Here is an 18,387-nt window from a genome sequence, read left to right as displayed (position 1 = left end):
AGTTTCAAAGTGAGAAACTGAATCATGATAGAATGCATACAAGTTGGAATGCGTAGCAAAAATGTTAGGTTTAGAATTCAAAATATCAACTACAGTGATTGATCAGTATGTCTAACTGCTGCACCCGTTTCTATATAGGGTATAAACGGCAACATAGTGATGAAAATTACATGAATAGTAGGGCTGCACAATATAACCGGTTTACCGCTATTTACCGGTTCAGACCTGAAAACGATACGTATTTCAATACGCTGATCGAAAACCGGTATTTTGACTTGCATTCGGAAAACTTCGTAACACTCGGAAGTCCTCGGATATTTCCTTGTTTCATTTGTGCCAAATAATATTAACATTTTTATTTTGTCAGGATTAAAAGTTTTTATTAAAGCTTAATCAAGCATAGTGATTTTGTTGCTCTATAAATGAAGCATTAACTCGATTATAAGTAGTAGTTTTTTTGTCAAAAATACTTCTTGCAATATATTGCAATACATATCAAAATATATGCTTTCGCATCGCAATATATCGCAATATGTAAATTCTCTGCAATACCCACCCCTAATCAAAGAAGACCAGAGTTTTCAGAATGAGTAAGCACCTCCTGCATTATACCCCTTGTGTGGGGAGAAAGACATATATGTTCATATTGCCAGAGGGACAGACATTGAAATCTGTTGATGAAGAAATACTACAACATTTATTATAATGACTTGGACTGTAAAACATATCCTTGCTAATCATCAAGGCTGTGGTTTAATATCACAAATCAGTGTAACCTGTAAATATGCCAGTTTAATATTCTCTTTTAACCTTTCTTCCCCTCATATTTATTGCTGTGATTTCTTATGATCCAATGCTACAGACTTCCAACCAGCTCAGGGGCAAGGGTGGTGGGGTAGCCTAGTGGTTAAAGCGTTCGCTCATCAGGCCGAATATCCGGGTTTGACTCCTTACATGGGTACAATGTGTGAAGCCCATTTCCCCTGCCATGATATTGTGGGAATATTGCTAAAAGCGACGTAAAACTAAACTTACTCACTCACTCCAACCAGCTCATTATGGTAGACAGTGTAATGCTATGTGAGGTATTGAAGGAGAAGCACTATTGCAGTAGAAGTGATGCTATAGGAGGTATTGAAGGAGAAGCACTTTTGCAGTAGAAGTGATGCTATAGGAGGTACAAGTGATGCTAGAAGTGATGCTATAGGAGGTATTGAAGGAGAAGCACTATTGCAGTAGAAGTGATGCTATAGGAGGTATTGAAGGAGAAGCACTATTGCAGTAGAAGTGATGCTATAGGAGGTATTGAAGGAGAAGCACTATTGCAGAAGAAGTGATGCTATAGGAGGTATTGAAAGAGAAGCACTATTGCAGAAGAAGTGATGCTATAGGAGGTATTGAAGGAGAAGCACTATTGCAGTAGAAGTGATGCTATAGGAGGTAATGAAGGAGAAGCACTATTGCAGAAGAAGTGATGCTATAGGAGGTATTGAAGGAGAAGCACTATTGCAGTAGAAGTGATGCTATAGGAGGTATTGAAGGAGAAGCACTATTGCAGAAGAAGTGATGCTATAGGAGGTATTGAAAGAGAAGTACTATTGCAGAAGAAGTGATGCTATAGGAGGTATTGAAGGAGAAGCACTATTGCAGAAGAAGTGATGCTATAGGAGGTATTGAAGGAGAAGCACTATTGCAGTAGAAGTGATGCTATAGGAGGTATTGAAGGAGAAGCACTATTGCAGTAGAAGTGATTCTATAGGAGGTATTGAAGGAGAAGTACTATTGCAGTAGAAGTGATGCTATAGGAGGTATTGAAGGATAAGCATTATTGCAGTAGAAGTGATGCTATAGGAGGTAATGAAGGAGAAGCACTATTGCAGAAGAAGTGATGCTATAGGAGGTATTGAAGGAGAAGCACTATTGCAGAAGAAGTGATGCTATAGGAGGTATTGAAAGAGAAGCACTATTGCAGTAGAAGTGATGCTATAGGAGGTATTGAAAGAGAAGTACTATTGCAGAAGAAGTGATGCTATAGGAGGTATTGAAGGAGAAGCACTATTGCAGAAGAAGTGATGCTATAGGAGGTATTGAAGGAGAAGCACAATTACAGTAGAAGTGATGCTATAGGAGGTATTGAAAGAGAAGCACAATTACAGTAGAAGTGATGCTATAGGAGGTATTGAAGGAGAAGCACTATTGCAGTAGAAGTGATGCTATAGGAGGTATTGAAGGAGAAGCACAATTACAGTAGAAGTGATGCTATAGGAGGTATTGAAGGAGAAGCACTATTGCAGTAGAAGTGATGCTATAGGAGGTATTGAAAGAGAAGCACTATTGCAGTAGAAGTGATGCTATAGGAGGTATTGAAGGAGAAGCACTATTGCAGTAGAAGTGATGCTATAGGAGGTATTGAAGGAGAAGCACAATTACAGTAGAAGTGATGCTATAGGAGGTATTGAAAGAGAAGCACTATTGCAGTAGAAGTGATGCTATAGGAGGTATTGAAGGAGAAGCACTATTGCAGAAGAAGTGATGCTATAGGAGGTATTGAAAGAGAAGCACTATTGCAGTAGAAGTGATGCTATAGGAGGTATTGAAAGAGAAGCACTATTGCAGTAGAAGTGATGCTATAGGAGGTATTGAAAGAGAAGCACTATTGCAGTAGAAGTGATGCTATAGGAGGTATTGAAGGAGAAGCACTATTGCAGTAGAAGTGATGCTATAGGAGGTATTGAAAGAGAAGCACTATTGCAGAAGAAGTGATGCTATAGGAGGTATTGAAGGAGAAGCACTATTGCAGTAGAAGTGATGCTATAGGAGGTATTGAAGGAGAAGCACTATTGCAGTAGAAGTGATGCTATAGGAGGTATTGAAAGAGAAGCACTATTGCAGTAGAAGAAAGACCTGTATAAAAGTAGGTGGAAAATCTTTGCTCACACCATGGTGATCAGAACATGTACTCCCAAAAAAGACTGTTTACCTTTCTGCTTTTTCTGGCTGACTTTGTAAATATGTAGACAAAGGCAAAATATACAGCATTTTATGTTGCAGACAGATACCATCTTGCTGCTGTAGTGTACCACTAGTTACTGCCATCTACAGTGGCACAAGCACCTGTTGAAAGCCCATGGAGGTGCTTGACCTACATCATCACTGAACCACTCTCCAGCCAGAATAACATGGTGAAAGATGTTGTCCATACCATCCAGATAATGGTTGCTCTGTACCTTAATTCCAACATTGTTCATTAAAACTTGGGAGTTTCAAAATCAGAAATATCAAATTGGTCATACATTGAGGAACTAGGGGTCTATGGCATCTCAACTCAGAATAAATATGAACATCTGAGAATATTCAGTCTCTGTTATCTGCCAAAACAGATTCAGTGAAGAGTAAACTGTGGCAAAAACATCTACAACTCAAAATCAGAGGATTTTATCTTCACCTTTTTTCAACTGAAGCATCTTCACAGGATTAAAAGTGATGAACCTTTTGCACGACTGTGCTTTATCTATGAATGATCACGACTTGTTACAAATATCGCCTTGTTTGAATAAAAAATCTAAAAGGAAGAAATTCCTGAAGCATGCCTCCTTAATTTATTTATGTACATGAATGGTTTCCAGAACATGAAAAGGACATGTAAGCATGCGGAGTAAGCATCAGTGGAAACCACTAAAACAAGTTTTTAAATGTGACGGTTACATCATCAAAGAATTTAATTCAGAGGATGAGCGAGCAGATCAAGACCAGGCATGACTGCATCTTCGTCTTTGACTCAGCAAGGAAGCAACCCCACTCCCATCCCTGCCATGCTCACCTAGACACCTGTCACAGATACAAATTGCATACTGACGATGGTAGATGGACTTGCCACGACTAACAAGGGATTTTGTAAGGTCAATCTGTCTTTATCCTTTCATCGTTGTCATGTCGCACCCTTCCAGGGGTGTTGTCCGTCAAAACGTGTCCCCTCCAGAACGAGGATGCTTTGAAGCGTGACAGTCCCACTCAAGTCCCACTCATGTAGGAACATTCTACCCTGAGGTAATATGCAGTGATGGAATGTCCGAGATTCCCCAGTCTTCGTCTGATATCCCATGACAAGATTCTAATGGGGATTCCTTAAGTTGAAAGCCAGACTATTTTGTTAAAAGAATCTGCTTGAGAAATTTCCTGTAATCATATGAAGGTGAGCTTGCACAGTGATGATTCACTAAATATTTGTGTAAGGCTTTAGTTTCAAAGCGTCTAACATGGCATATAGCATGATTAATTTCTAAGTGATTGTTGTAATTACCTCTTTAAGTTGCAATCTGTTTGAGAAACATTTTTCTCATTTAACATTCCTAATACCTGTGCATTCATGTTATGTAAGAACAGCATATAAAAGGAAAACGAGTTTGAGCAGCAAGCTGTTAATTTCTTTCACCAACAATTAACTCTGATCTTTCACCAAAAACACAAGAGTTGTGACAGTGTCAGATTTTTCACTAGATAGATGTTCAACTATTGTTTTGAAACACTTAGTGAAATATTGGGAACTGTTGAGGTATTAAGCATATACGCTTTCAGCATTACACATAAACGAACTTGAGGATGTAGAGGTTGAATACAGGAATAAGTAAATTTGGTTTCAATGTTGATAAAAATCTTTAAGTTATCACTCAGTGATCCAAACTGGATAATTGTGGGACAAGGAACCAGTCTATCATGCAACTGATGCTCCCTAAACCAGATGAGGTTCCATACATCAGGACCCGTGAAGGTCCGGGTTAGAATGAATCATGATACAAGGCTCCATTGCAATATCATTATACTATTACTATTGATTATCCCTGTTAAAAGTTGACCAGTATATGATCTTACTAAATAGAAAAGGCATTTTTTATGTATAAATTGCTGCACAACTCAAGTATATATAGCCTTTTCTCACTGTGGTCGCATTGCATTAGACAGTATGAAAATCCTTGACATATTATATGTTCAGTCGAATGTTGTTCGAGGGTTTTGAATCTAAGCAGCATTCTATTGTGAGAAATGGCCCTTTTTATACATGCAGAACACATTAAATAGTCATGTAATTACATGTATTAATATTGAGTTTGAGGACAATGAAATATATATGCATGTGTATTGATGTGTGGCGGGTAGTTTGATTGAGGAAACTATGTCATGATATGACTGAAATCAATATGATCAGTTATTTCAAGTCTGCAGTTGTGAAGTCAGTGATAAACTGTGCTGCTCTATAAAAATGATGTGAGAGAGTTTGGTTTTACGCCACTTTTAGCAATATTCCAGCAGTGTCAAGATGGGGGACGCCAGATATGGGCTTCACACACTGTACCCATGTAAGGAATCAACACTGGTTTTTCAGCATGATGAGCAAAGCTTTAACCACTCGACTATTCCACCACCGCCAGCATTAGAATGGAAGTCTAAACTGTTTGTGAGCATCTCTTTCAGCTGCAGATTTTGAATCTAATGTTACCTAAAGGCTAAGTGAATATGCCATTCTCAGTACTGTATATGATACACTTCTAGGTATTGATATATCATATATTGAAACACCTGGCATAAGAAGCTGTTGTGACTAAGAAATACACGTTTGGTTGATTACAGTGTCAGCAGCTACACCAACATTATTTGCAATAAAAAAGTTGTCAATCAATAAGACTTGTTCTCCATCACATTGAAAACACACAATTAACTTCTAATCAAAATCAGAAAAGATGAACATTTGTACTGAATTCCATCTCAAGTCCATCTCAAAATGAGATTCGTACCCATATATAGCTGTGTTTCAATATCTCATGCCTATACCCAGAAATACTTGTTTTGTGGCTATTTTGCCAAATATTAAGATACACTGAATATGTATTTTCATAGTATTTAAGTATATATCTTTCTGAGATGAAACTCTCGACTCCCACCCAAAGAATATGAAATGGTTGACCCCTTATGTTTATTGTATATTATAGAAATACTGCAAATTGATTCATTTTAAGTAACAATAATCATGGTTGTTCAACAGATTAGGATGTAGTGCTGCAGTAGATATGTTCAGTTTGAATTAAGACCTTGATTGTATTGAGTTTTGACTGTTTCGAGAGTACATAGTTTTGACTGTTTCGAGAGTAAATATCAAAATAATTATTTCATCATAATTAGGAGTCTTACCATTCGATCTGAGCTGTATGAAGTACAAAGAAGTAAGTAAAAAAATCCCAATCATCAAAATGTGTTTTCATCTACAGTTACGAAAATGAGCATAGCATTCAGTGTTAGATAGTCTACAGGAAAGCGGTCTGAAGGGAAAGAAATCATCATCATAATTATTTTTGGTTTAAGACACAATTGATAGACTTAAAAATGATTGAGCTACTTGCAGAAACCTTTCTGTTAAAACACTATGAGTATTGTTGAAAATGGTGGTACCTTGTACTAGGTTAATGTAGATGAATTAGCTGAACCTAAAGAAAGCTATACTGCGAAATAGACTTCTGAAGAGGTGTTAATTTAAAATGAAAATTACAGGCTAATATGCTTGAAATGAGCCATAGATGAAAGACATTTTTTCCAAACCTCTTTTCAAGTCTACCCTTCCCAGGTATACCAACAGTACTAAATAATGATTTTCACACTGTTAAAAATAATAGGATAGACTTGCCAACATAGACGTTGCAGGTGTTCATGTGCAGTTGCTGCCTGTGCTAATTGCCTCCAACTGTTGGTTTATGGAGTGTAATAGTCATTAACATGTAATGCATGAATTTGTTGGTGTTTAAGCATCGAGAAAATGAATTCACAACTGGAAGTTCCATAGCTTAGTTCAGTAGTTGTCCATGGCCCCGTTCCTCAAAGTGATCGTAGCGCAACAACAGTCGTAAGTCTATGTTATGGTATGGGAGTTACGATCAACTTTGCGCTACGATCGCTTTGAGGAACGGGGCCCAGTGGTAACATTTTCAGATCATTTGTTGATAAATGGTTCGTAAATCCTTGCTTTCTGTAAAAAAGATACATTGATTGTTCAGTCACCCCTATTTCCAGTTATGTATTTCCTGTGTCACTCCAGATTGCAACCCTTTAAATTGTGTGATTGTACATGTAACTTTACAGTAATTTCTGGAGTTTTGAAATTGTTGCTATTTGAACACTTTAACTTTTTATCCCTTTCCTAGTGGCTATGATTTGCATATCCCTAACGTTTTATGTTAAGTTACATTTGAAAGGCATGAAGTTACCAGTTTACCTACTCAGTATCTATGAAGACACCCTTTTTGTATTTCAAGCATAGTTACCCTTCCGGTCAACCCACAATCAATGTGATATAAAATGCAAGAGAATAACCAGTCTAGATTATTTGCTGAAACAGATTCTGCTAGGTGTAAATAAAAGCAACAACACCTTTTCAACATCCATAAGAAATCTCTGCTAAAATCAAAGTGCATTGTACAATTTCAACAATCACTAAGACCTAACTTATTGTCACAACAATTCATGTGTCCTTGACGTTCACTCATGGAGACTGTCTACCGGGCTGTCCAAGCTTCTTCCAAGGGTTCTAGGGTAGCCTAGTGGTTAAAGCGTTCGCTCGTCACGCCAAAGACCCGGTTTGATTCCCCACATGGGTACAATGTGTGAAGCCCATTTCTGGTGTCCCTCGCCGTGATATTGCTGGAATATTGCTAAAAGCGGCGTAAAACCATACTCACTCACTCACTCACTCCAAGGGTTGTTTTTTGTATCTGATTCAGCTCCACTGAGAAAAGCAGAAGGTGGATTGTATTGAGCCAAGACATTTGGATTACCTTCACCAATGGCAAAGAACTGAAAACTTTTCATCACTTCATTGCAAGACCAGAAGCTTGCACCAAAGATATTTCCTCCCAAGCCCACATACTTGATCAGGAGTATCTGGGCAATATGATACCACCTATAAGAACACCGACTGAGTCTTCTTTCATATGGGCTGCTTTGAGATCCTGATGATATCAGAGCAATGTCTGCATTACTGGCCTCATCTTCATCAGGTGTGGTAGATTCTAGTATACTACTCCATAGGGATTGATGTAGCTCTTAGCAAATGTTGAGTAGCATATGTGGTTGGTACTTGAACCATCCCTGGCTGCTGTCAAGGGTCTGTCTCTATGGTCTTATGGATAGAGTGAGTGAGTGATTGAGTTTGGTTTTACGCCGCTTTTAGCAATATTCCAGCAATATCACGGCGAGGGACACCAGAAATGGGCTTCACACATTGTACCCATGTGGGGAATCGAACCCGGGTCTTCGGCGTGACGAGCGAACAGATTAACCATCAGGCTAGCCCAACCCCCAACCCCCAACCCCCTTATGGATAGAGAGTATACATTGGAGGTAGAAGGGAGGTGGTTCAGTCACTGGCCACATAACAAAAAAGGATGTTGAAAGATGGTACTTGTTGTTGACCTGCCTGGTGTATAAGGGATGAAACAAGGACTGGTCGTCTCAGAATCAGTGTACCATGTGTGAGTGAGGTATCTGTGCTGAAACAATTGTGAAGGTCAAGTTTGTTTAAGTTGGTGTTCTCTCCCCATGGAACAAGGCACTCCCAATTTTTTATGGTTTTTTTTCCTGTCCTTGTACTAAGTAACGTGTGAGTTCATAAGAACAGCATATGACACATCCAACTCTACTCCATAAGCACATAACATGATACTTCCCAACTTCATGCATTTAGCTCACCAGTAACTGACCAGAACTTCAGAAGATTCGACTTCTGAAGAAGTACTTCACATTTGAAGAAACCATTGGAATGAATACAAGAAATACAAAGAATTCTTTGCTATGATTATACAGTACAGCCCAACCTTATATCAGAGTAGGCGGTGGGGTGGCCTAGAGGTCAAAGTGTTTGCTTGTCTCGCCAAAGACCCGGGTTTGATTCCCCAGTTGGGTACAATGGTGAAGCCCATTTCTGGTGTATCCCATCATGATATTGCTTAAATATTGCAGCGTAAAACTAATATCACTCATTCATCTAATTTCAGAGAGCTAAAATGCTGTTCAGGGGAAGTTATCATGATAACTGCTTTTATAAGATGACTACATATCCGGTTTGATACCAAGAGGATGTACACATACAAGAGCACAATGCACCAGCATCCAAACTGTTGTAATATATGTTTTCTAGCATAATATGATATACCTACATCAACATGAACTGCCACATTTCCCGTAGGTGTTAGTATATATTGTCCCTGGTATCTTTCAGTTCACGACTAAGGAAGTCACTTTGTGTACCACTTCACCCCTGTCTGTATTTATTTGCAATTGACTTGACAACTTAAGACACCTAAGATAGCCAGTGAGAAAGAATTGCATTCTACGATAAGTCCTATATAACATATAAGCCTTTTATAGGATTTCCAAGCTTAGATTCAGACATGGTGCTTGTTTTATACCCTCATTCTTTATGTAAAGTCCTTATTGTTACTACAAACTTCAAGTAAATGAATGAGACTATGTTTATGTCCCTTTAAGCAGTATTCCAGCAATATCTTGGTGACCTACACTGGAGAAAAGCATTACACATTGTACTCATCTGTCTTTAGGGGGTCTTCAGCATCATGAGTGAACACTTTAATCACCAGGATAACCCACTGCCCCATCTAATAAATGAGCTTACTACAATACATTGGTGACAATATAAATTGCATGCTACATATTTATTGAAAGTTGTCATTTTGTATAATTTTAGAAAAAATACAATGAACTAAAACTGATTTATCTCTAATTATTCTCTTTCTTTTATTATTTCCTTGTATGTAACAATAAAATATCAATAAAAACCCGTAAACAAATGTTTCCAATTGTCCTTTTTATGATACCTTCAAATACTCTGTAAAATTGTGTAGATAACAAATTCATGCATTCTATAATGACAGAATTTATAACAGTAATGACATGATATTATTGCTGAAGAAATCTGTATAACAGACTATAACATATTTCTCTTAGTATAAAAGCCTGCTGATATGAACGTTATCACACAGTTATCATAATGTTTAGGTTCAACCTGAATTATTGAATGTTCATTTACTGATTTATTTAGCATCAATTCAGATTCATTGCTCTGTTTTATAGGACGAATATGATCAAGTCCCTTTTTTGCATAGAAATCATACTCTTGAAATTTTCTCAAGCCATAAAAAGTGCTTTATGTTTTCCATGGCTTGAATCAATTCATCGGGGTGAAACCCATAGTATTGTCAGTTTCCAGACTACCTAATGCTCTTTTCAAGTTTAATTGAGAATACTGATGTGTTTATTATGTATACCTTTTTCAAGCTGCTATTCAGAATGCCAGTGTAGGTTTACTTGATGTATGTGAGTAGCAGCGGACATGAAGGGTGTTAAGGCTTGTATTGAGAACAGGTTTTACCGGAGCGGAGGGAAACCAGCTGAGGGAAGAGAGCCCACAAAGCGTGAGAAAGCTCATAGGTGTCTATGCTTACACCTTCCCTTAATGTCATTGCATAATTCATTATTTTGTAGACCCTCTCCAGACTGTTTATTTGCTAATTGAAGGAAAAGCATAGGCCTCGTCAGCCCACAAGGTGTTTTTGGGAGTATATTTACTTATGTGTCTCCTATTTCCTTCTGCCCTTATCCTGTAAGCTACACCGGTGTCTTCTTCCTCCGTACCATGTTTCATTTCCACGACACAACATCTCATTAATCGTAACCCCTGTTCTTTGTACTGGTCATGATTTCTGCTCTCAAGACTGTGTGCATACTAAATAAAACCTATAGGGCTCTGAAGTCTCGCTTTCCCAACAGCCTTCTCAGGTAAAACGTTGATAAATACACTTTTGATAAGCAGTGATAAGTGATATGAAAGAGATTTACAGCCTATGTTTGGCTACCTGTCCACTGCCTGTTGACTTCTTTACATAGGTGCCCCTTGGCAGTGCTTGTCGTAATTTCTACTTACCTCGCTGGCAAGTAGAAGAGACCAGAGAGCGTGGGAAAGCGTGCGCTGCGGAGCAATCAACTGGCATGACAAACTGCACACTGACGACACTGTACTTCCTTCAAGCTATTGTACACTGATAGCTTTTGTTTCCCCAATTAACAATTCTGTTTACCAAGGCATTGTATATAATTCTGTTCTTGCTTGTTTTGGGGGATGTTTATAATTCAGTTTGAATTGATGTTCAGAACTCACTATTTCACCAGTGATAGAAAATAATCCATTCAGGAAAGGTGCTGTCCCTGAAAAAGTCAGCAGTCTTGCTAACGTGGAAAAGTTCAGTTTATGGTGCAGATTGGTATAGAAGCCAGCACTAGAATTGATATTGTTCCTCTAAGTTGTTCCTCTAAGATTTAAACACATGTTAAATCCACAGATAATCCATAAAAGAATTCACAGAGTTCACATTCACTGGAATCCAAATTCTAATCAACACATCTATTCATGGGTTCCTCTTCATTGTCAGAGCGGGGTGAACATGTGAGTCGTGACCACAATGCAGACATTCACATTTCAGCCATCAAAGCAATACGATCTTAATGCTGAAACTACACACTCCACTCAAATTATGCCTTCCTAAAGGTTTATTCGCAGAACTAATCACTGTTTGGATAAGAAATCGAGACCAGTACATACATATCGACTCTCTCTAGCAAAGAGTATCTTGCAAAAGTAATTACATCCGTCTCGTCATGAGATAAATCCTCGTATTCCCAGGATGGTGTAAGGAGGAGTCTGCTGGTCGTTAGCGTATATAGCTTCAATCCCTACAAAGTTTCCCCATGTAGATAAAAGTGTTGTGAAGCTAGCCCGCTGTGAGTAAGGGCCGCCTTCAGCTGTCTGCGTGAAACAGGTAGATAACTCACGTCAACCAGCGGAGCTAGGCGTCCAGTACTCCAGGTGAGGGTGCCAGGACTTCATCAAACACTTGACTGGGCTTACACGGAGGCCAATAAAGGATCCATTGCTGGGACTATGCACCTGAGGTGAAGCCACCGAGGCATATCATCCTCTAGTATGAAGTGTTTATAAACTGGACACTGACCGGATTGTTGAATAGTCACTTGTATACGCTACCTGTAGCTCAGTTGGTGAAACCAGCTGTCACACATATTCCATGCTTAGAATAAATCAGATGTTAATAATTCCAGTAGCATTTTAATGTTCATATCTTCATTAATTATTCTATTGGTGTTACTCCAGTTGTAACTTGAAATAATAGTATCATTTTTGTGCGTATGGTCTTTGATATAGGTATTGATTACAGGTATTTTTATCTATCTTATGGGCTCGTTTAGTGTTTCACACCTGCTCTTTGTATCATCTGTAAGTAATTCACAATCACCTGAGGATGTCATATGCTTGATTAAGCAGAGGTGTGCTTTTCATATTAAAGTTGGTTTACGATCTTGATAATGTTCAGTTTGGGAGGAATTCAGTACCTATGTCTCCCTCAGTTCATACACATGCATGTTTGCATGACTATTTTATTCTGTTACATTGATTTGGAGGAGGTATTATTTTCCAGCATTTGGGGTATACATAAAGCATGGACTATGGTCTATATCTTGCAAAGATAAAACTATCTACTCTGTGTTCTGTCATTAAATGTACTGTTAAACCTGACACTGATCCCTTAATTATGAGATACTCCTTTCAATTCAAATGTCATTTGTAATAATTATGAAAGTGATAATACTGCAAGAAAGGTTTCGTGTTAAGTGACTTCAAATCCTTTAGATTTAGGCAATTTCAAGTAGTCATGCTTTTCATGTACCATATGTTGATATTATTCTTAATTCTCACCAAGGAGGGTGCTCAAAGTTTGAATAACCAAATATCATCATGGATTGTGGAAATATTTCTCATGCAGCTACAAATGTTACTCACTCACTCACCAACCTGTCTACTAACCCAAATCCATTGGTTTATGTCATTTATTAATCTTTATCAGCCTATTATTGATTACACATCAATATGTAAGAGGAGACTAATAATCTCATTGGCTTGGTGATTGCATGTCATCATATTTCCTGGAATATTATTTTATATCCATGAATGATAACAACTTTATCATGCTTTCAAAGAGGCATTATATAATCATTCATCATGTTGGTGGATGTTTCACACATTTGTATATTTTTTAATAGTAAGGGTGAGTGAGTTTAGTTTCACGCTGCACTCGGCAATATTTCAGTTATATGGTGTCAGTCTGTAAATAATCGAGTCTGGACCAGGCAATCCAGTGAGCAACAGCATGAGCATTGATCTATGCAATTGGGATACGATAACATGTGTTAACCAAGTCAGCGAGCCTGATCACCTGATCCTGTGAGTTGCCTCTTCCGACAAGCATGGGTTACTAAAGATCAATTCTAACCCGGATCTTCACGTGTCTTCACAGGAAGAACCAGATGAGGTTAAAATATCTGAAACTGTTCAGTACTATTACATATACTGTCATGCTTAACTGTTATATGATGCTTGATTTCACTATATGCCTCTCAAGTAAAGTGTGAGTTGCCTCTCAAGTCAAGTGTAGAGTTGCCTCTCATGTAAAGTGTGAGTTAACTCTCAAGTAAAGTGTAGAGTTGCCTCTCAAGTAAAGTGTATAGTTGCCTCTCAAGTCAAGTGTAGAGTTGCCTCTCAAGTAAAGTGTGAGTTAACTCTCAAGTCAAGTGTAGAGTTGCCTCTCATGTGAAGTGAAAGTTCACTCTCAAGTAAAGTGTAGAGTTGCCTCTCATGTGAAGTGAGAGTTCACTCTCAAGTAAAGTGTAGAGTTCACTCTTAAGTAAAGTGTGAGTTAACTCTCAAGTAAAGTGTGAGTTAACTCTCAAGTAAAGTGTGAGTTGCTTCTCAAGAAGTGTAGAGTTGCCTGTCATGTGAAGTGAGAGTTATCTCTCAAGAAAAGTGTGAGTTGCCTCTCAAGTAAAGTGTGAGTTAACTCTCAAAAGTAAAGTGTAGAGTTGCCTCTCAAGTAAAGTGTGAGTTAAGTCTCAAGTAAAGTGTAGAGTTGCCTCTCATGTAAAGTGTGAGTTGCCTCTCAAGTAAAGTGTGTGTTAAGTCTAAGTAAAGTCTCAGTTGCCTCTCACGTGAAGTGTGAGTTGCCTCTCAAGTTAAGTGTGAGTTAAGTCTCAAGTGAAGTGTGAGTTGCCTTTCAAGTGAAGTTAAGTCTCAAGTGAAGTGTGAGTTGCCTCTCAAGTAAAGTGTGAGTTTCCTTTCAAGTAAAGTGTAGAGTTGCCTCTCAAGTAAAGCGTAGAGTTGCCTCTCAAGTAAAGTGTGAGTTAAATCTCAAGTAAAGTGTGAGTTGCCTCTCAAGTAAAGTGTGAGTTGCCTCTCAAGTAAAGTGTGAGTTAAATCTCAAGTAAAGTGTGAGTTGCCTCTCAAGTAAAGTGTAGAGTTGCCTCTCAAGTAAAGTGTGAGTTAAGTCTCAAGTAAAGTGTGAGTTGCCTCTCAAGTAGTGTGAAGTGTGAGTTGCCTCTCAAGTGAAGTGTGAGTTGCCTCTCAAGTAAAGTGTGAGTTAATTCTCAAGTAAAGTGTCAGTTGCATCTCAAGTAAAATGTAGAGTTGCCTCTCAAGTAAAGTGTGAGTTAACTCTCAAGTAAAGTGTCAGTTGCCTCTCAAGTAAAGTGTAGAGTTGCCTCTCAAGTAAAGTGTAGTGTTGCCTCTCAAGTAAAGTGTAGAGTTGCCTCTCAAGTAAGGTGTGAGTTAAGTCTCAAGTAAAGTGTGAGTTGCCTCTCAAGTAAAGTGTGGGTTAAATCTCAAGTAAAGTGTGAGTTAAGTCTCAAGTAAAGTGAGTTGCCTCCTCAAGTAAAGTGTGAGTTAAGTCTCAAGTAAAGTGTGAGTTGCCTCTCAAGTAAAGTGTGAGTTAAGTCTCATGTGAAGTGTGAGTTGCCTCTCAAGTGAAGTGTGAGTTAAGTCTCATGTGAAGTGTGAGTTGCCTCTCATGTGAAGTGTGAGTTAAGTGTCAAGTGAAGTGTGAGTTGCCTCTCAAGTAAAGTGTGAGTTAACTCTCAAGTAAAGTGTGAGTTGCCTCTCAAGTAAAGTGTGAGTTAAGTCTCAAGTAAAGTGAGTTGCCTCTCAAGTAAAGTGTAGAGTTGCCTCTCAAGTAAAGTGTGAGTTAAGTCTCAAGTAAAGTGTGAGTTGCCTCTCAAGTAAAGTGTGAGTTAAGTCTCATGTGAAGTGTGAGTTGCCTCTCAAGTGAAGTGTGAGTTAAGTCTCATGTGAAGTGTGAGTTGCCTCTCATGTGAAGTGTGAGTTAAGTGTCAAGTGAAGTGTGAGTTGCCTCTCAAGTGAAGTGTAGAGTTGCCTCTCAAGTAAAGTGAGTTAATTCTCAAGTAAAGTGTCAGTTGCATCTCAAGTAAAATGTAGAGTTGCCTCTCAAGTAAAGTGAGTTAATTCTCAAGTAAAGTGTCAGTTGCCTCTCAAGTAAAGTGACAGTTGCCTCTCAAGTAAAGTGTAGAGTTGCCTCTCAAGGTAATCTATCAGTCAGTACATGGATCTATCCTTGCTGGTTTCATTAATAAATGTATGAACAGCCCTGCCAAACTGCCAGATCCAAGAGGGTGCACACAACCCTGTATTCTCAGGCACCTTGTGTCAGTCCTTAATGTATTTTTGTTCACTTTATGACTTTAGCAAACACCCTCTATTCCAGAATGGTGGATTTGCCCCTGTAGTTCTAGAACAGGGTAAAATGGAAAGGAAATGTGTTTGGGGAACATCACTTTAAATCTTGTATGTCAGTCTTGGCAATATTATATGAAGAAGCACCCTGATGTCCATGATTAACGACTGAGATATTATCATTAAAGAACCAAGTCTTATGCATGTGCAGTTTTGTTAGCTTATATTCTTGGTGGAATGTTCATAAACTGTGCTGTTCCCTTATAGTTTTCAGTTTCTATGAAAAATATCGGAAGCCAGATATATTCTCGTAGCAATTGAGAAAATGTGCTTGAGGAACACGTTTTTTTCTATTTAACCTTGGAGCAAACATATACATGTATGACCATTTGAATAGAACACCATGATAAAATTATAGATAGTGTTGTGGTATAACACTGGAATAAACAAATGGAGACATGCATCTACACATATACACAGGGCTAAAGGGTTAGCTTAGTTAAACTACTGTCATCTTGACTCTCAAAATATATTTTGAGAGTCATGTCGACATGAGCACAATGCTAATAGCTATCAAAGGTCAGTTGTAGTCAAGAATTTGAAATATTGGTAACAAACATAACGTTATGAGTGGGTTTAGTTTTATGCCACACTCAGCAATATTCCAGGTATATGGCGGCGGTCTGTAAATAATCGAGTCTGGACCAAACAAACCAGTGATCATCAGCATGAGCATCGATCTACACAAATGGGATACAATGACGTGTCAACCAAGTCAGCAAGCCTGACCACCTGATCCCGTTAGTCGCCTTTTGAGACAAGCATGGGTTACTGAAGACCAATTGTAACCCAGATCTTTACAGATAAATAACATTATGAACATTTAGTTAATCGAAATAATAAATAATAAATAATTGCTTTTTGTTACTCCTTTGAGTGATATGGTAGGACAGAAGAAGTATGCTGCTGTAAGTTGGACTTGTTGAAAATGTGACAAGTATTTAGGAGGAAGATCATGAAACACACAAGACTGATGCATAATGTGAAACCCTGTACATTTATCTACATTGGTTGCTGAAGTAAAACAGCTTTCTTGCAGTTTGGCCTCACCTGGATAAGGTCATAGACTTCTCACCTGAATAATCTGTTCTTCTCGTTTTCTTAACCCAGCAACACCTCACACACCCAATCAACCATAATATCTATGTGTTACCACAGCAACCAGCAGAAACACCCCTGTGGTGATGCAAAGAAGGGGATGAATGAAAGAGACAGAAAACAGCAGTTTGTGGTTTTGTTACATAGGTCACGGTCAGAGAACTCTGATTTGCTCCCCAGACGTTAAGGATTTTTGTGGGCTGTTGATAGGCACTGAGATGCCGTCTCTGAAAGAAAAGGTGTTGGACATCTCAACTTCTTCCTATCATTTCTGTAATACTCCACCATCCAAATTTTCTGTTTCAAAGACCAACTCAGCAGGGCCATACCAATCTCCCAGAGTGAAAGTCCAGTGGTGTCTTCATTCCATTTGGGTTCAGTAATATTCCCAGTATGAAAACAGTCTTGTCAGAAAGAAAAGAAATCCCATAACCACATCAACCATCTAGAAGCAAATGTATGTTAAACACTGGGCTTGGCAGCAGTGTTCATGGTACTGGGAGATTAACATAGACTGTGGTGTTCACCTTCATACAGAAAGCAACTCAGTACGGGGGCTCCATGTGGGGGACAGTGACTCATCAGGCTTGTAAACTCATCTCTGTGAAAACAGAGAACTAGCTTGATAAAAGACAACCTTCTTAGACAAATAGATGGCTGCTACAGTTAGGGGTTGATACTCCTGAGAATGATTCCACTCACTTGTACGAACCTACACAAACACCGTCTAGGATAATGACTGACAGAAACACTGAGTAGACCTCTAGCAGTTCCAGGCCTCCAGGGCAGGTAGAGGAGAAGAAAACTCAAACATGGCTTTAAACATTTGGTCATTGAAACTCCCTTTTGTAAATAACAACTTGAGAGGGATAGGCAGTTATTGGAGGATGTTTGATGTCTTAATCAACAAGTCTTGAAGGTTCCTGTATGTTACAGTGCTGTTTGGTATCTGTCAAAGGGTATTGTAATTAAGATAGGTACAAGGCTATGGGGTAGCCTACTGGTTAAAGCATTTGCTCATCATGCTTAAGGTCCAGGTTTGATTCCCAACATGGGTGCAATGTGTAAAGCCCATGACTGACTGACTGAGTTCGGTTTTACACCGCTTTTAGCAATATTCTAGCAACATCACGGCGGGGGACACCAGAAATGGGCTTCACACATTGTGCCCATTTGGGGATTCGAACCCGGGTCTTCGGCATGACGAGCCAACGCTTTAACCATTAGGCTACCCCATAAAGCCCATGCCTGATGTCCCCTGACAATATATTGCTAGAAGCAGGATACAATCAAACTCACTCACCCACTCATGAGGACTAGGACACATAATTATATATTTTCACCTGTATCAGTCTTGTCCAATTGATGACTCAAAGATAAATTCAATGTCAGTTTAGCTTTACTACTGCATCACCTTGAAAGGGGGTACCTAAATGATGTCATATCCTTGTATTTGGCATCTCCAGTGGGACTCTCACATAAGGCTGGATTACGACTTTTCTATTTTTGGAAGATTTATAGAATATTTCCAAAAAATATCTTTACTCGAAAAGTTACCATATGTTTTCCAGCTTGAACAGTTG

General features: G+C 38.7%; 1 protein-coding gene and 1 long non-coding RNA gene across 3 annotated transcripts in view; one reads left to right on the top strand and one right to left on the bottom strand.

The window, feature by feature from the left end:
- The window catches only part of LOC124255247, an 82,902-nt gene extending 79,412 nt beyond the window's left edge, over window positions 1–3,490 (top strand). The window contains exon 3 of the long non-coding RNA XR_006892653.1: window positions 3,052–3,490. This is a non-coding gene — a long non-coding RNA (uncharacterized LOC124255247). The remainder of the gene's footprint in view (window positions 1–3,051) is intronic.
- The window catches only part of LOC124255243 (delta-like protein D), a 165,806-nt gene extending 153,884 nt beyond the window's left edge, over window positions 1–11,922 (bottom strand). For both annotated transcript variants that reach the window (XM_046689102.1, XM_046689101.1), the window contains exon 1: window positions 10,982–11,922. The gene's annotated coding sequence lies outside the window, so the exon portion shown is untranslated. The remainder of the gene's footprint in view (window positions 1–10,981) is intronic.
- Between the last annotated feature and the right edge of the window lie 6,465 nt (window positions 11,923–18,387).

The sequence above is a fragment of the Haliotis rubra genome, unplaced genomic scaffold, assembly GCF_003918875.1.
Source record: "Haliotis rubra isolate DU_JTF1 unplaced genomic scaffold, ASM391887v1 Scf6, whole genome shotgun sequence".
NCBI lineage: Eukaryota > Metazoa > Mollusca > Gastropoda > Lepetellida > Haliotidae > Haliotis > Haliotis rubra.
This window is presented reverse-complemented; position numbering and strand designations above follow the sequence as displayed.